Source organism: Vigna umbellata, chromosome 1 (assembly GCF_029865625.1).
Source record: "Vigna umbellata cultivar VRB3 chromosome 1, Vumbellata_1.0, whole genome shotgun sequence".
NCBI lineage: Eukaryota > Viridiplantae > Streptophyta > Magnoliopsida > Fabales > Fabaceae > Vigna > Vigna umbellata.
Window position 1 is genome coordinate 24,923,784 of NC_142165.1, and position 15,282 is coordinate 24,939,065.

Consider the following 15,282-nt stretch of genomic DNA (forward strand, 5'->3'; position numbering starts at 1 on the left):
GTACACAAAGTTGTGCAACTACTTGTTCAAGAGTCATATCCATCATTAGAACTTGAAATTCAACCATCTCTTCCTTAGTAATTTTTATTGAGTGAATTTGCACAACATTCCTATCATACTTAATCACTCTTCCTTTTACCTAGGAAATTCTAGCCTTATCATAGTATTTTAGTGGATAAGCATTAGAATAAAATTCCTTTCCAATCAACTTATTTTTAGGTTGTGGCTAGCTACCAAGACTTGTGAATGTCTATTCTTAAACAAAGTAGTAAATTCTTCATATTCCTTAAGGGGAATTTCTACTATCCTTTCAATCAAGAAGGACCTTTCTTATAATTAGGCAAACCTGAGCTATTTGGCCCTAATTAAGAAGCGTACCCTATCTAGAGGTGTCAACTTGACCCATGACCCATGGGCAAACCCTAACCCACCATTAAAAAACTCCATTTTAGGAGGCCTCCTCAAGTGGGGGCCAAAAAAAAGTCACAACCCTCAAAGCCCACTGTCAAGGGTTAGGGTCAGTGATAAGGTGGATTTAGTCCTACGACAAAACTTTAATTAACTTTTAGAAACAATATCAAATTTATGTACACATATACAATTATATATTTTAATAGATAGTATAATATGTTATAATTTTGTTATTATTTAAATCAATATTTTTATATCATTATGTTATTAAATAAAATATATAATGTTAAGACAAAATGTCTATAGAAGACACTGTCTAACAACTTGAGTTATGAAGTTTAACAAACAATTTTAAACGGACAACATTAAACAAAATATTGCTTCATTTGGAAGTACTTGATATAACACCAAAGTGTATTGCTATTGATACTCCAAAGCAATAAATTTTTCTAGCAAGTATATTGGGTAGTTTGTAGTAGAAGCGTTATATCCATAAGAATTTGACAGAGTACACAAAGTTTAAACTATCTTGACTCAAATAAAATAGTAAAAAGGGTGCATGAAAGGTATGAAAACATATTTGATTTCAAAAAATAAAGCTAATTTTGTAAAGTAACATGTTATAAAATAGTTGAGATTAAAAAAGGTTGGCTTTAGAATGAAAAAGATGTGTTGAAGCTAGATTTCACCACCTTATCACTCTCTTGTAAAATGTTCAGTTCTAATCTATATAGACACAATTAATCATGCCTTGGAAGTTCTATTTGAATGTAACTTTAGGTTCATTCTTGGCACCTAAATCGTTAGATCACCCGACTTCAGTATGATTCCCCAGTGATTGTTTGAATTGATCACTTGCATTAAGATCAAAACTTTATAATCAACTAGAGCCTTGGATCTATGCCAAGCATCTAAAAGTAGAAGGAGAATTATTTGGACCACAACTTGGAACGAATTCCCACTCAATCCTAAACCATTAAAATAAGATGAATTATTAGTTCATCCAACAATAAGCGCAAACTAATTCAAAAATATGTAATAAAAGCATACTTTGATAAATGAAGCAACACCAATACAAGAGAGTTCCAAAGGATTACATCTTTGCTTCAAAAGTCTAAGATATTTAGCTCTTCATAATAGATGGAAAGAATATAATACAAGGAAGAGTCATCGTCTCTTATGACCTATAAAGATATTCTCTAAAATACAAAGGCAAGTGTCTAAGAAATTCTATAAAAAAATATCTCTAAAATGTTTGTCTAGAAGTTACTTAAAACAAAGGAGCAACTATAATTTTATAAACTTTCCAAGGTGTGCCTTTAGCGATGCAAGTGTGGCTTCAACTATAGAAGCTTCCTTCCAGGGTGAGTTTATTTATGGCTCAAGCCTTGTGATTTAGTGTCCTATAGGCCCTAAGATAACTTCTTTGAGAAGGAGTCTTCATGGTTTAACCTTTACTTCAATGGTTGAAGTTTCCTTCCAATGTGAGTTTTCTCATGTGGCTTAAACCTTAAAATTGTTGTTCACCCGCCTCAATGACAATTTTTGCCCAAAATTGCTTGGATTTCCTTCATTTATTTTATTTTTCCACTTTGACTCTCTGTAATCATCAAAATCTGCAAAATAAGTCAAATTTGAGTGATTTCTACATATATTTGATAGAATCAAAACACGATAAGTGCCAAATTGATTTCAAAATTAACTTATATTAGGCACTCATCAACTACTTATTACAAATTATCAATTCTTTCCTTTTCAGCCATTCAACAAGTTGAGTTTTAATCATCATTGTACCATTGTGGCTTTAATAATCTAGACATTCTCTTACTACATAGTCTTGTCCTTGCTTATGGTTAGTTGTTAATCATATGCCAATGGTAGTTTAAATGAACCATCCTCTTTTAACCTTTTGATGTGCCTTTTAAGGATAAAACTCAAATAAACTTCTAGATTTCAAAAGGACAATACCTCGAATGTAATGATTGACCCTAGTGATGTTGTCTTATAGGACTTAGTAACAGAACATTAGCATCGTTTGTGGGGAACAAAAATGATTTTCGTTTGCCCTCCATTGGGGATGGACCTTCATTCCCCTTAGACCTCGACTAGGGGTTTTGATACACCCAATATGATGGAATCATGTCTGACGTACCTTCCTTAGTGTCATCTTTTGTATTTTTTTCATTTTATTGTATACGTGTCTTAGCTTGCAAGGAACATGAGTTACTATAAATACCCAACTCCTCTCTTGTATTTTTCACTTTTGAGAAGAATGTGAATTATTTTTCTAAAACCTGAATTAATTCTCCTTGAAAGTTAGGCTAGAGAATCCTAGGGATCCTCCTCTAGCCACCTTTCAAGCACACACCTCCATTTCTCATTTTTCCATTAGTTTTTCACTGTAGTCCATTAATTCTCTCCTCCACACAACATTAGCTTTCCACCAATCCGCTTCAGCCTTGTGGCATGCGCGTCAGCAGAGCCATTCCTTCCTTGTGTGCCTCGTCATCGTTCTCATTCTTCTCGCGCATCACTCTTCCTTTTGCGCATTCGAGAGAACATCATCATTTTCACATCTTCCTTGCAGAAACGCATTTCACTCTCTCTCGAGAGTTCTTCACAATAAACTTGTTTTCTTTCACAGATTCTAGATATTCTTCATATTTCTACACTTTCACTTATTCATCTTCATCGTCCACTAGGGATTCCCCCTTCTCACACCATTTTTTTCCATTTTAACTTATTGAAACCACTTTTGCTCTGATTAAACCAGTTTCCTCCAATTATTCTTTATTTCTACTGTTTAATCTTCACTTTTCACCGATTAAACACAATTTTACACTAATGAATCAGTTCATTTTGAGTTTTGCCCCTTTTATAGGGTTTCAACGGTCCATTTTAGGATTCTTTGTGTTTCTACGATTTTCTACCGTTCAAACCCTAACTTCTTGTTTCTAGAGTTCGATCTTACTTTTGGTCCTATTAGGGTTTCAAGTTCGTTTTCTCCTTTGAGTTACATCATTTCCACTACGTCACTCTTCGTTGAGGAAGCCTCGAGGATTCCGAATCGCGCTCGCGTATCTTCTATCATCATATCCTCAGGTCGTCTTCCATCACAATAGTTCCATCGCTTAGGAGTCAAGGCCAAAGATAATTTAAATACAATTTTCTCTTTCAACTTTCTAATATAATACCTTGATACAATATTGTAACGAAGTTCTCACTAGTTTGAAATAGGCCTTCCACGTCTCGTGTTTAGCGTTAGCATATAAAAAAGCTAAAGTTAAAAATGACCGGTGACAATTTTGTAAATAAATATTCAAGGTAGATGTCAGAAAGGTCATTTTTTTGACGTCAAATAAACATATGTCGTGGAAAATCTCATACTTCGATGTCAATTGGCGTTGGAATCGATGCTTTCGAAGTTATATAGTTGCATGTAACCATTTCTACTTGAACATAAATGATCCTTGGGTTGTCAAAATAAGAATTAGATGTCGGAAATCTCAAATTTCAACGTCAATTGATGTTGGAAATTTAATTTTTCAACATTATATAATTGCATGAATCATTTCAACCTGAACAAAAAGGGTCCAAGGGCTGTCAAAATATGAATTAGACTTTGGAAATCTAAAATTCCAACGATAATCAACATTGAAAAATCACTTTTTCGACATTATATGTCCTATAAATTTGGTATATTCATTAAAACGTTTGGCACATAAGTGAAAAATTTATTCACATAAAAGGTCTGATAACTTAGATTCAAACGTCAAAAGCCTAAAAGACGTCAGATTCTACGTTTTTTGACGTCTTATGTCATGTAAAATTTTTGTAAAAATAGAACCAACACACACTATTTCTTCGTGCTTTCTCTTCTACTTGAACCAACATCTTTATTGACGAGTGTGAGGAAGAACAAATGTTACTTTTGTGTCACTTACCTGTAACGAGTGTAAGGAAGAACAAATGTCATTTTTTGGTCATTTACCATAAATGTATGTGTTTCCACTACATTGGTTACAGTTTTGTTTGTGTTTTAATTGATTCTTTCGTGTTTTCATGCTCCATTGAAACTCCACCACAATGAACAATAGTGTCAGGAAGTTCTTCACTATACATGGTCCAAGGACTCCTTTCTATCAAGGCTAGTTTATTGGTTTTGATATACATTGCAATGTACTTATATATTATTCGATACGTAATTTTTAGTTTCCATTATTGTACTTTGTGTCACTTACCTCTAACGAGTGTAAGGAAGAAAAAAATGTCAATTTTTGGTTATTTATCATAAATGTATGTGTTTTAATTGATTCATTTCGTGTTTTCATGGTCCATTGAAACTCCACCATAACGAACAACAGTGTCGAGAAGTTCTCCACTCTACATTGCTCCAAGGACTCCTTTCTATCAAGGCTAGTTTATTGGTTTTGATATACATTGCAATGTACTTATATATTATTCAATACGTGATTTTTAGTTTCTGTTATTGTACTTCGTGTGTTGTTTCTTGTATATGTCATTGATTTTTATATATTTCATGTAAGTTAGATAATTTTTTTAATGTGATTTTTGGCATTTTTTTATTCACTTTTTAAAAATAGTATGAATCGAAGTTGGATGAATGAACGTCGTATCAATCAAGAGTATGAAGAGGAAGTTTTTAAGTATGGCGCTCAATGGTGATGAACGTCGGATCTCCTTGTTTTTCAACGTTAAACAACATCTTTTTTTTCTTCCGATGTCAAATTGACTTCTCCGCTATGACGTCAAAGTTTAGACAGAGGTTAAATGTCGAAAGTAACATACGTCAAAACTTATTTTTGTAAGAATGTCTAGATTTCAAATCGGATAATATCTCAAATGTAATTATTGACCCTAGTGATGCTATGTTATCAAACTTAGTAACAAAACACTGATACCATTTGTAGAGAACAAAAATGATTTTCTTTAATCTTCTATTGAGAATGAACCTTGATTCTCCTTATACCTCAACTAAGAATTTTATATATCCAAAAATTTTACATCACTTAAAACTCAAGCTAAGATAATTTAAATACAACTTTCTTTTTCAAGTTTTTAAAGTTTTAAGAAATACAAAATTTTGATAGACTATTGACTCCAAGAATCTCATCGGACTTATAAATGAAACACATATCAATAAAACTAATTCATTGAATTAGTATATAATATTTTCAACTAGACTTCTTCGTTCCGTGTTTTTATTTCCACGACATATGTAACACGCATGCACAGCCATCGTTTACGAAAAACCTACCTACTGTTTCTAAAAAAACCATCTAAGTCGACGCACTATTCAATTTCCCCTTAGAGTGTCGTTCATGCTATATGACTTTTATAGGAAAGTTAGATAGAAAATTTGAACATTTGTAAAGCATTTAAATACATTAAATTTAAATTGATACTATTTTAAATTATTTATTTTTTTGAAATACTATTATTGGGATAAAATAATTTAAATTCATCAAAATTTAATTTTTATTAAGATAAAATATTTTAATTATTATTTAATACAAGAATTATTCAAATATTGATTAATAATTAAAAATAATAATATTAAATATTTCGTAGTTTTAATTGATTTTAGTTTTTTGGTTAAGAATGGTTTTCTTAAGAAAGATTAAAACAAAACTTTAAATAATTTACAATGATGAAAAAAAATATTTTATTTTTCTTCAACCACCTTCATAAATAAAATAGAGCCTACATGAGCTGCTTATAAATATTTTGTATTAAAAAATATATGTGGAAACTAAAAGACATCAATAGGTAAAAGAGAAGAATATAAATATATATAATAACCATTTTTTATTTAAAAAATTAATATATAAATATATAAAATAACCATTTTTTTATTTAAAAAATTAATATATAAATAATTTTTTTAATTTTATTAAATTTTATGTATTTGATCCTTTTAAATTTATATACATTTATAAAAGAAAATTTTGACATCCTATAATTGTTACTTATCCACCATTGATAATAACTACTGTTGGGATGATAAACAGGAAAAGGAAAAATGTAAGAGATATTGATAAAGATTTTCTTCATAAATCACCACTCTTTTTGGCATATTAAGGTAAATATATATCATTCTTAGCAGGGTTACATGAAAATTCATGTGTTATATACTAAGCTCAAACAACTACTGAAGCACACTTGTTGTCCACTTTTAATCTACGAACTCAGTTATATAGACTTTTGTATGCCATATATAGTACCAAGAGATTGGTGATTGTGACTAACACAGAATTTACAAGAAGCCACAAAATTTAAAGCCAGAAAAAAATGACCAAGACCATGCATCTCACAATGATCCTTAGAAGTGAAAGTGTAAAACTTGATCATTATACAAAACTGAACTATATGAGAGTAAACCTGAGTACAAAACTACATTATATCAAGTTGTGAGAAGCATCATGTCCTTGAATTCCTGAAAATCAAGTTTGCCATCAGAATTAGTGTCATAGGAGCAAATCATGGATGTGCTATCCTTGCCACACCTTTCATCCCACATGCCAAGCCTCTTCAACACACACTCAAGTTCTTGGCTTGTGATGAACCCATCTCCATCCAAATCAAACACCTTGAAAGTCTTCACGAGGTCCCTCTCCACCTCCTCAACTTCATCATCATCATCAGCGTTCTCACCCTCATGAGTTCCTTCTTCTTCCTCATTCTTCTTCTTCAGCATAGATTCATAAAACAACAAGAACTCACTCAAGTCAAGCTTCTTCTTTCCCACCAGAGACTCCAGCTCTTCCATACTGTAGTTGAAACCCGTCTTCTCTAGCAGCATTTTCAGCTCCTCAAGGCTCAAAAACCCATCTCCATTCATGTCCACTTTCTCAAAAATCCTCTGCAAATCACTGCGCGTCAGGGGACGCATTTGTTTTCCTTTTCAAAAGGGTGTTCGAATATAACAGAAAGTTTTTGTTTTTCTGCAACACTACACTCAATTGTTCATACACGCTAAGTGTATATATACATACACAGAAAAATCATGTGGGCACCACTGTGGGACATTATTGTACACAAATCTATTGAGAATTGTGATGATGATGTGGCTGAGAATGATCCAAGTCTACAGGGCAATTGCATGGTAGTTTCACAGTCATTAGATATTTATGAGTAGAATGTTCTAGTCTATAGATTACTTTTCTTCTTCCAGTGTCCTTTTCATCAGACATTTTGATTGGAATAGAACTGACAAAGTGTGTATTTCAAATGCGTGTTGTGTGCGTGTGGTACACTTGTTAAGAATCATCTAGAGAGTACACGTGTCGGATAGAAACAGAGATTTCTAGATACTATTGTTACTGTGTGCATAAACCACATAAATACTATGTGCTCTTTTGTTCTGTTGCTCGTTTTTATCTTCTAAAAGTATTTAGGTGTGCAGAATAAAATTTATATTAAATAAAGTTATTATATTATACATTGAAATATTTTAATAAACAAATTTTTTAAATATGTAAATTATATTTAAATTTGTGATACATAAACTATATTTGTAATATATGGTATTTTCAATTATTGTAATTTTTTGAGAAATACTGACATCAACTTAAAACTGATAATGTAAAAAGTAATAAACTGAAAAGGCTAAGAAACTAAGTTAAAAATAAAATGCTCAACTGGTGTTAGAAACATAAAAGAACATGTCATATGTACCTTATGAGCGTAATGTTGAAAATAAAATATGTACAATCAAAATCTCATATATTAAACAGTAATATAATAGATTTCCATCAATATAGGAAGATTTTTAAAATTAAAAATTAGATCTCACATATAATATTATGTTTTAAGAACAAAATATTTTTTAATATAAATAATATGCCTTGTTACTAATTTAAGAATTTTTTTAAGTATATTAGTGTAAGAACATATGTATGCATTTTGTTCGGCTCATGATGTTTCTCATGCTCTTTAAAACAAGCTTTCAGACGTTATTCCCAAAAGAAAAAAATATTAGGGGAAGGCTTGAATTACATGTTATTTCATAAATTTGTCAAATTAATCCATTTTATAAAATTTAATTTATATAAATTAGGAAAAAAAATCTATAAAATAAAAAAGATCTTTTATTAAAAAATTTCAAAGAATCAAATATCTAAAAAAATTTGTGGCTTAGAATTAGTTTATGATTTTTTTGATAGGTTGATTATTTTATTTTTAATAATATATTTATAATTTGAAAAGTTTTATGATTAAGTTAATCTATTGGTCTAATTCATACTATAAAGTTAAATATTCTTAAATCAAAATATAAAATTTAATTAACATTTAGTTTCTTATTTTTTAAATTTTATAAAATAACGTGTATTTTTATTCAATTTTAATATACAAAAATATTTATGTTAGATAAGTATTGTCTTATAAAAATAATAACTTATTTGATATTTTTATGGTTGATTCCTTCTAGAAAAAATCATTTCATTTTAAACATAAATGTGCTTATTATATTTTAGATGTCAAAACTTAAAATAAGTTAAAAAATTATTTATATATAATATTTTTTAAATAATTTATCAAAATAAATTCTAAAAACTAATGACTTGAACATTTTTTTTTCAAAATTACCTTAAAAAGTTTAAAGGAACTCAAAATATATTATATTTTTAACTTTTTAAAATAATAAAATTATATATCTAAAATATGATTACAATTAAAAAATTATTTTGAATACTTTTTTATAAAACCAATATTTATATACTTATATTTAAAGAAAAAAGATATTAGTAAAATATTATGCGAAATCATAAAACTGTTTCGAAAAATATTTCAAAACAAATGAAAAGAATACATTAAGAATGAACTAATTTAATTTTGTAGGTTAGCCCCACTCTAACCCTATCCCAACCCACTTTGTGTGAGGCTTTAGGGACTGAGACTTTTAAAAAGCCCCCTATTAAATGAGTCAGAAATGGAAGGCTTGATTTTACAGGGGTATCAGGATGAGCCTATAGGCCATGGACTCAAATGACAACTCTATTTTTCTATAAAGATATTCCATTCATTAATGTATCGTACTAAATCAAAATAAAAATTTTGCATTTAAACTTTCTCAATTAATTGTACAAGTAAAAAATAAAAAAATTGCTAATAACAGTTGTTAATTGTTGTAAAATAAATTTTATAATAGAGAAAAGAAGAAACAAAGGAAGAAGACAGAATAAGAGAGAATAAAGACTTATTTTCTATATATTATTCTCGGAGAAAAAGTTTTATTTATAATTTAAAGGATACAAGTGAAGGGTTACATTAGTTAAATAAATTATATGAGTAATTGTACTAAATCAATTAATTATGAGTAATTGTAGCAAATCAATGGACAACTATTTATTCATAACATTTCTCCTTGGGTATCTTGTTCTGTGATTAGAGAATGTCCCTTGTTAAAACCTTACCAGAAAAATTCCTTCAGGATAAAATCCTAGTCAAGGAAAAAGAGTACATAATTCTTTATTCTTCAATACAATATTATTCATCACATATTTTATTTCTCCCCTCATGTACACTCACATCATTCTCTATATCACCCATTTCAATGTTGATTCTATTTGTTTCTAGAATAGACCACAACTTTGTCACACATGTTGAATTATAGACCTTAAACCAAACACATTCACAACTTACCTGATATAATGCTAAAATTTTTGTATGATTTGATGATGTTTTTGCTATGGTTTGTTTCATAGACCGTCATTAAATCATTGTGTCACCACATGTGAATAAATATCTTGTTTGTGATCAAGCATTGTGAGGATATAATAAATAACATGCATCTGCATAACTCGTTAGATATGATTTTGAATTAATTTGTTAAATGAACTCATATCCATAATACTCTTAAGATAACAAAGTATATGTTTTACTCTATAGTTCAATGTCTTCTTGTAGGTAAAGAGTTATAGTTTGCTTAATAAATTTTCAATAAATGTTATATAATGTCGAATATAATTAACAAGATACATTAATGTTCCTATAACAGTAAAATATGGTACTTCTAAGCCAAGAAGTTCGTCATCATTTTTTAAGGTCTAAAAGGGCCTTTATCAACATCTTATGCCTCACAAACATCAGAGTGCATAATGAATGTCACTTGTCCATATAAAATCTTTTAAGCACCTTCATTATATAAGTCTCTTGATGTACACAAACACCTTTATTTAAATACTCAATTTGTAAAACTTTGTCCTTCCAAGATCTTTCATCTAAAACTTTTTTCTTTTAGCAATTAATTGCCTTTGTAACCTCATTAGGAGTTCCAATGATATTTATGTCATATACATAAACAACAATTATGAAAAATTCATTTTCTGATCTTTTTTATATAAATACAAGTACAAATAAGATCTTTTTTGTACCCTTCTTTTAACAAGTACTCACTAAGACCGTTATACCACATAAGTCCTTATTACTTTAATCCATAAATGGACTTGTTCAATTTTATTAAATAATCCTTTTTAGAATTTGTATTGTTGGAAAAATTTCAAAAAGTTTCATCTAAATATCATTCTAAAGATAATCATACAAATAGGTTGTAACAACATCCGTTAGACGTATATGTAGATCTAGGCTAATCAAATATCAAAATGTTATTGCATCTAATACTAGTGAATAAGACTATCCAAAAATCAATATAATGTTTTTGTGAAAAACCTTGAGCAACTAATTATGCTTTTTATCTAACAATTTCACCTTTTTGTTTTTTGTTCAAAAATCGATTTGTACCCAACAAGTTTTACACCCACAAGTATGCGAGATACAAGTTTCACACAATCGATTTGCTTCCTATGCCTAAAGACCCTCATATAATGCCAACAGGTCTTAATGGTCAGACTGATTCATCAGAGCGCACACAATATAACTCAATGGAAGATCTTGGGTCAAGACATGGTACTAACACAATATAACAGATTATAAAACATGTACTAAACCACATCATTTCCACTAACAACCGAGACATACAACAAACAATTGTACTAAAATAGACGGTCATCATGAGAAGACAATACCCATTTTCAATCATATCAATTAAACACAAACCCAAGTCTAATGAATTAATACCTACCAGGTGCAGAAGGCAATTGGAGCTCCACCTTATCTCTTCCAACGGGAACAAACCAACCTAGGGTTTCAAAATTTGGGATTTCCAACCTCCAAAGAAACAAGAACAATAATCGGTCAATGTAACATTATAGATACTATGAAAATGAAGCAAATTTGGATTACTTACCAGATGAAGGTTTCAACTAACCACGGAGGTCGTCCTACAGTGTTTGCTGAACGAGATTGTTTCGGCAGGCAACGACGCACAACCACATTTAGGGAAAACGCTTCCAAGCCCTTTAGTGTGTTCGACAGAAGAGCCTTTCACTGCGTTCGACAGAGGAGACTTCAAGTTAGGCTTCGAGAGAGGTTCAACGAGGGAGAAGGTTGCAGTAGCATAGAGAAGAACGCTCCATGAGGGAGAATAAGCCTCAACGAGGGAGAAGGTTGCAGTGAGTAAGGAAGATTAATGACGAGAAGGAGGCATAGGTAGGAGTGGAGAAGGACGAATAGCTAGGGCTCGAGAAGGGGAGAAACTTGGCTAGAGGGAGGGAGGGAGAAAAGTGATACAAGAGTCAGGTTCTATATTATTTAGTTTTATTTTTTAATTATATTAATTATCTCTATATCCGTATAAAAAATCAGCGGGTAAATATTTTGTCAACTTACATACGGTCTTACATACGAACCTATCCCTGGAAAAGTTTCCGCTAACACGCGCCAATTTTACCCACCGATATTATATACGGATAATCCGTATATAACATTTTACCCCATTATATACGGATTTTTCCGTATGTACGGCTATTCCTCAGATCCGTATATAACATCCGTATATAACATCCCTATTATATACGGATGAAAATCCATATATAATAATCTGTATATAATTGCCATTTTTCTTGTAGTGGTTTTGCAAGAAAATATAATTATACTTCTATTGCATCTTTCCATTTTGGCCAATCATTTCTTTAACGACAATCTTCAACAATCATTTGTTCTTGATCTTTATTGTCATTCATAACATTCATCACTATATTATATGAAAAATATTTTGGGATTTCCACCTTTTTAATTAAGTCATCTTGCTTTTAAGCTCATTTTTTTTATTTGAGGGTTTTTATCTTTGGAACCAATAGGCCTACCACACTTCAAGCATGTCTTTGGAACTAACACGCCTACCATGCTTCAAGCGTGTTATGAATTAACATCAACTCTATTTGGAGAATTAACGGTTGGTATATGCGATTTAGTTTTCCTTTTGTCTCAATAAAAATATCTAGTAATTGATTGACTAAATTTTTAAATGAATTATCTTTTGAAATTTCGGTTCAAATTCTAAGAGGATCAAAATAAGATAATGATAATTCATTTCAACCAATATCCTTTATCAATTGTTTTCTTTCTCTCACTAATGTTGGAAAAATTTATTCATCATATAGTTGGAAAATTGAATTGTAAATAAGTCTCCCACTGATGATTTTAGTTATTTTATTGTTGATGGAGAATCATATCCAACATATATTATCAATCATCTTTGAGGACTCATTATAGTCCCTTTTGGAGGGGAAAAGGAACATATACAACATATCTAAAAATTCTTAAATGATAAATATTAGGTTACTAACCAAAAACCAACTACATCATAAAGTATTTGTAATAATTTGTTCGGATAATATGGGAAGTGAGCTCTTAACTTGATTAATTGTGCTAATAAGTTTGCAAATGTCTGGTTAACAAAGAAATATGTGGTCATCTAGCTTATGCATCAATTAAAACCATGAAATATCTAAATGATCCATATGATGGGTGTATTAGATCACAAATATCACCATGTATTTGTTCTAAAAATGAGATTGACTTATTTCTAATTTTTCTGATATTAATCTTAATATCAACTTTCCTATGTGAACATGCAATAGATGAGAAATCATTGGATTGAAGAAGTTTTTGATTCTAGGATAGATCTAGGATGACTCAACTGATCATGCGAAATAAGAAATTAATTTTGATTTGTAAACTTCTAGTTTAGAATGATATGTGTTTCAATTGTACCAATATATGTGTAGTATAAGTCATAAAGGAATATTGATAATTTCTCCAATACACATTTTTTTTATTCAACCCAAGTCTAGTGACATAAAGATGTTCCATATCTTCTTCATTGTTTAATTTGATATGATATCCATGTAGACGAATATCCTTGAAACTTAATATGTTTCTATTATACTTCTTGGTAAAATTATAATAGCTCTTCAAGAGCCTTCAATTATATTTGTAGTTCTATCAATAATGCTAATATTGACTTCTCGCATAACCAAACAAGAGAAAGATTTATTACTCTTGAGAATTGTATGAGTTGTTGCACTATTAACAAGATACAACATATTTGTTAGTTTATACAACACTACTGCATACCGAATGATCATATAATTAAATTTTAAAGGACTTAATAACCTCAACTTGTTGTAGGTACCACTCAAAATTAACGAACTCAATAGTCATATATTATCATATAATATAAAATATTACTAAGTATAAAACGTCATCTTCAAAAATTTGTGAACCTTTATATATGTATAGTATATCAAAATCAAAACCACAAATCCATATCAAAGCCCCTATTTCATATTCTCACACATAATTTATATATTTTGGTATATCATAAACTTAGAAGATATCCATATGTAATAATGTATAATATTGGTATTTGAATATCTCTATTCATATTTCTATGACAATTACTATATAAGATCTATATGATAAATGTTCATCATACACTCAATTTAAATATACATTTTATAATACAAAAGAAAAATGATGTTTATACTTATGCATAATACCAACATTAGACATGCATATTTTAAACCAATATATATAGTAAAAATACTATCGAAAATTCACTTTAAATTAAATTATAATAAAATAAGGCGATCAATGCTTCCATATGGTTTTGCAAAGATAACGACAATATCAAGATGAGTGACATTTATATGACCATAATCAAAATCACTATCTTCATAAGCAAAGTGTGTTTCTATATTCTTCTCCTTATTTTCAAGATGCTTTGGTGTACGATAAGTACGACTCCAATAGACTTTACCACTATAATGATAACATATATTTTCATCTTATTTGCCCTTACTTTTACCTTTTTTTTTCATATTATTGTTCCACTTCTGATGATAAAATGTTTCTTTGATATTTTTTGTATGACTACGTCCACATCCATGATCACTACCATGAAAAAATGAATAAGATATTGTTGTGTTCACTTATGTGAATTTAGCAAAACCAGTTGTGTGGTTCTCATAATTTTTCATCGAAAAGCTCATTGTTTTGTGCAGCCACAAAAAGGCATGAAATAAATATAGAATATTTGTGAAATTCTTTTTCACGATATTGTTGTTGTAGGAGAAAATTAATTGCTTAAATGTTTTATTTCTTCCTTTAATGGCATCACCAAGACCCATTGCATCTAAATGTATGTTAGAATCTAATATCCAAGATAAGCAATTCTTCATCATAATATCAAGGACAAAATATTCAAATTTTATAAGGTTTGACATGTTTAGAACTAACACATAAAATGTTAATAATAATCATATTTCATGTATGAAACTATAAAATTAATATAACAATATTAAATGTTAGAAAATAATCAAATATAAATAATAATTTTAATCATCATCATAATAATAATAATCATAATAAAAATTGATAAAGTCAAACAATTCTTATCACAAAAGTAAGAATATAAGATAAGTGTGTGCAAACCTCACTTTACAA

General features: G+C 29.6%; 1 pseudogene; it reads right to left on the reverse strand.

Annotated features, from left to right (window-relative positions):
• Positions 1–6,594: 6,594 nt before the first annotated feature.
• LOC124845514 (putative calcium-binding protein CML44 pseudogene) lies at positions 6,595–7,402 on the reverse strand (annotated as a pseudogene).
• Positions 7,403–15,282: the final 7,880 nt, after the last annotated feature.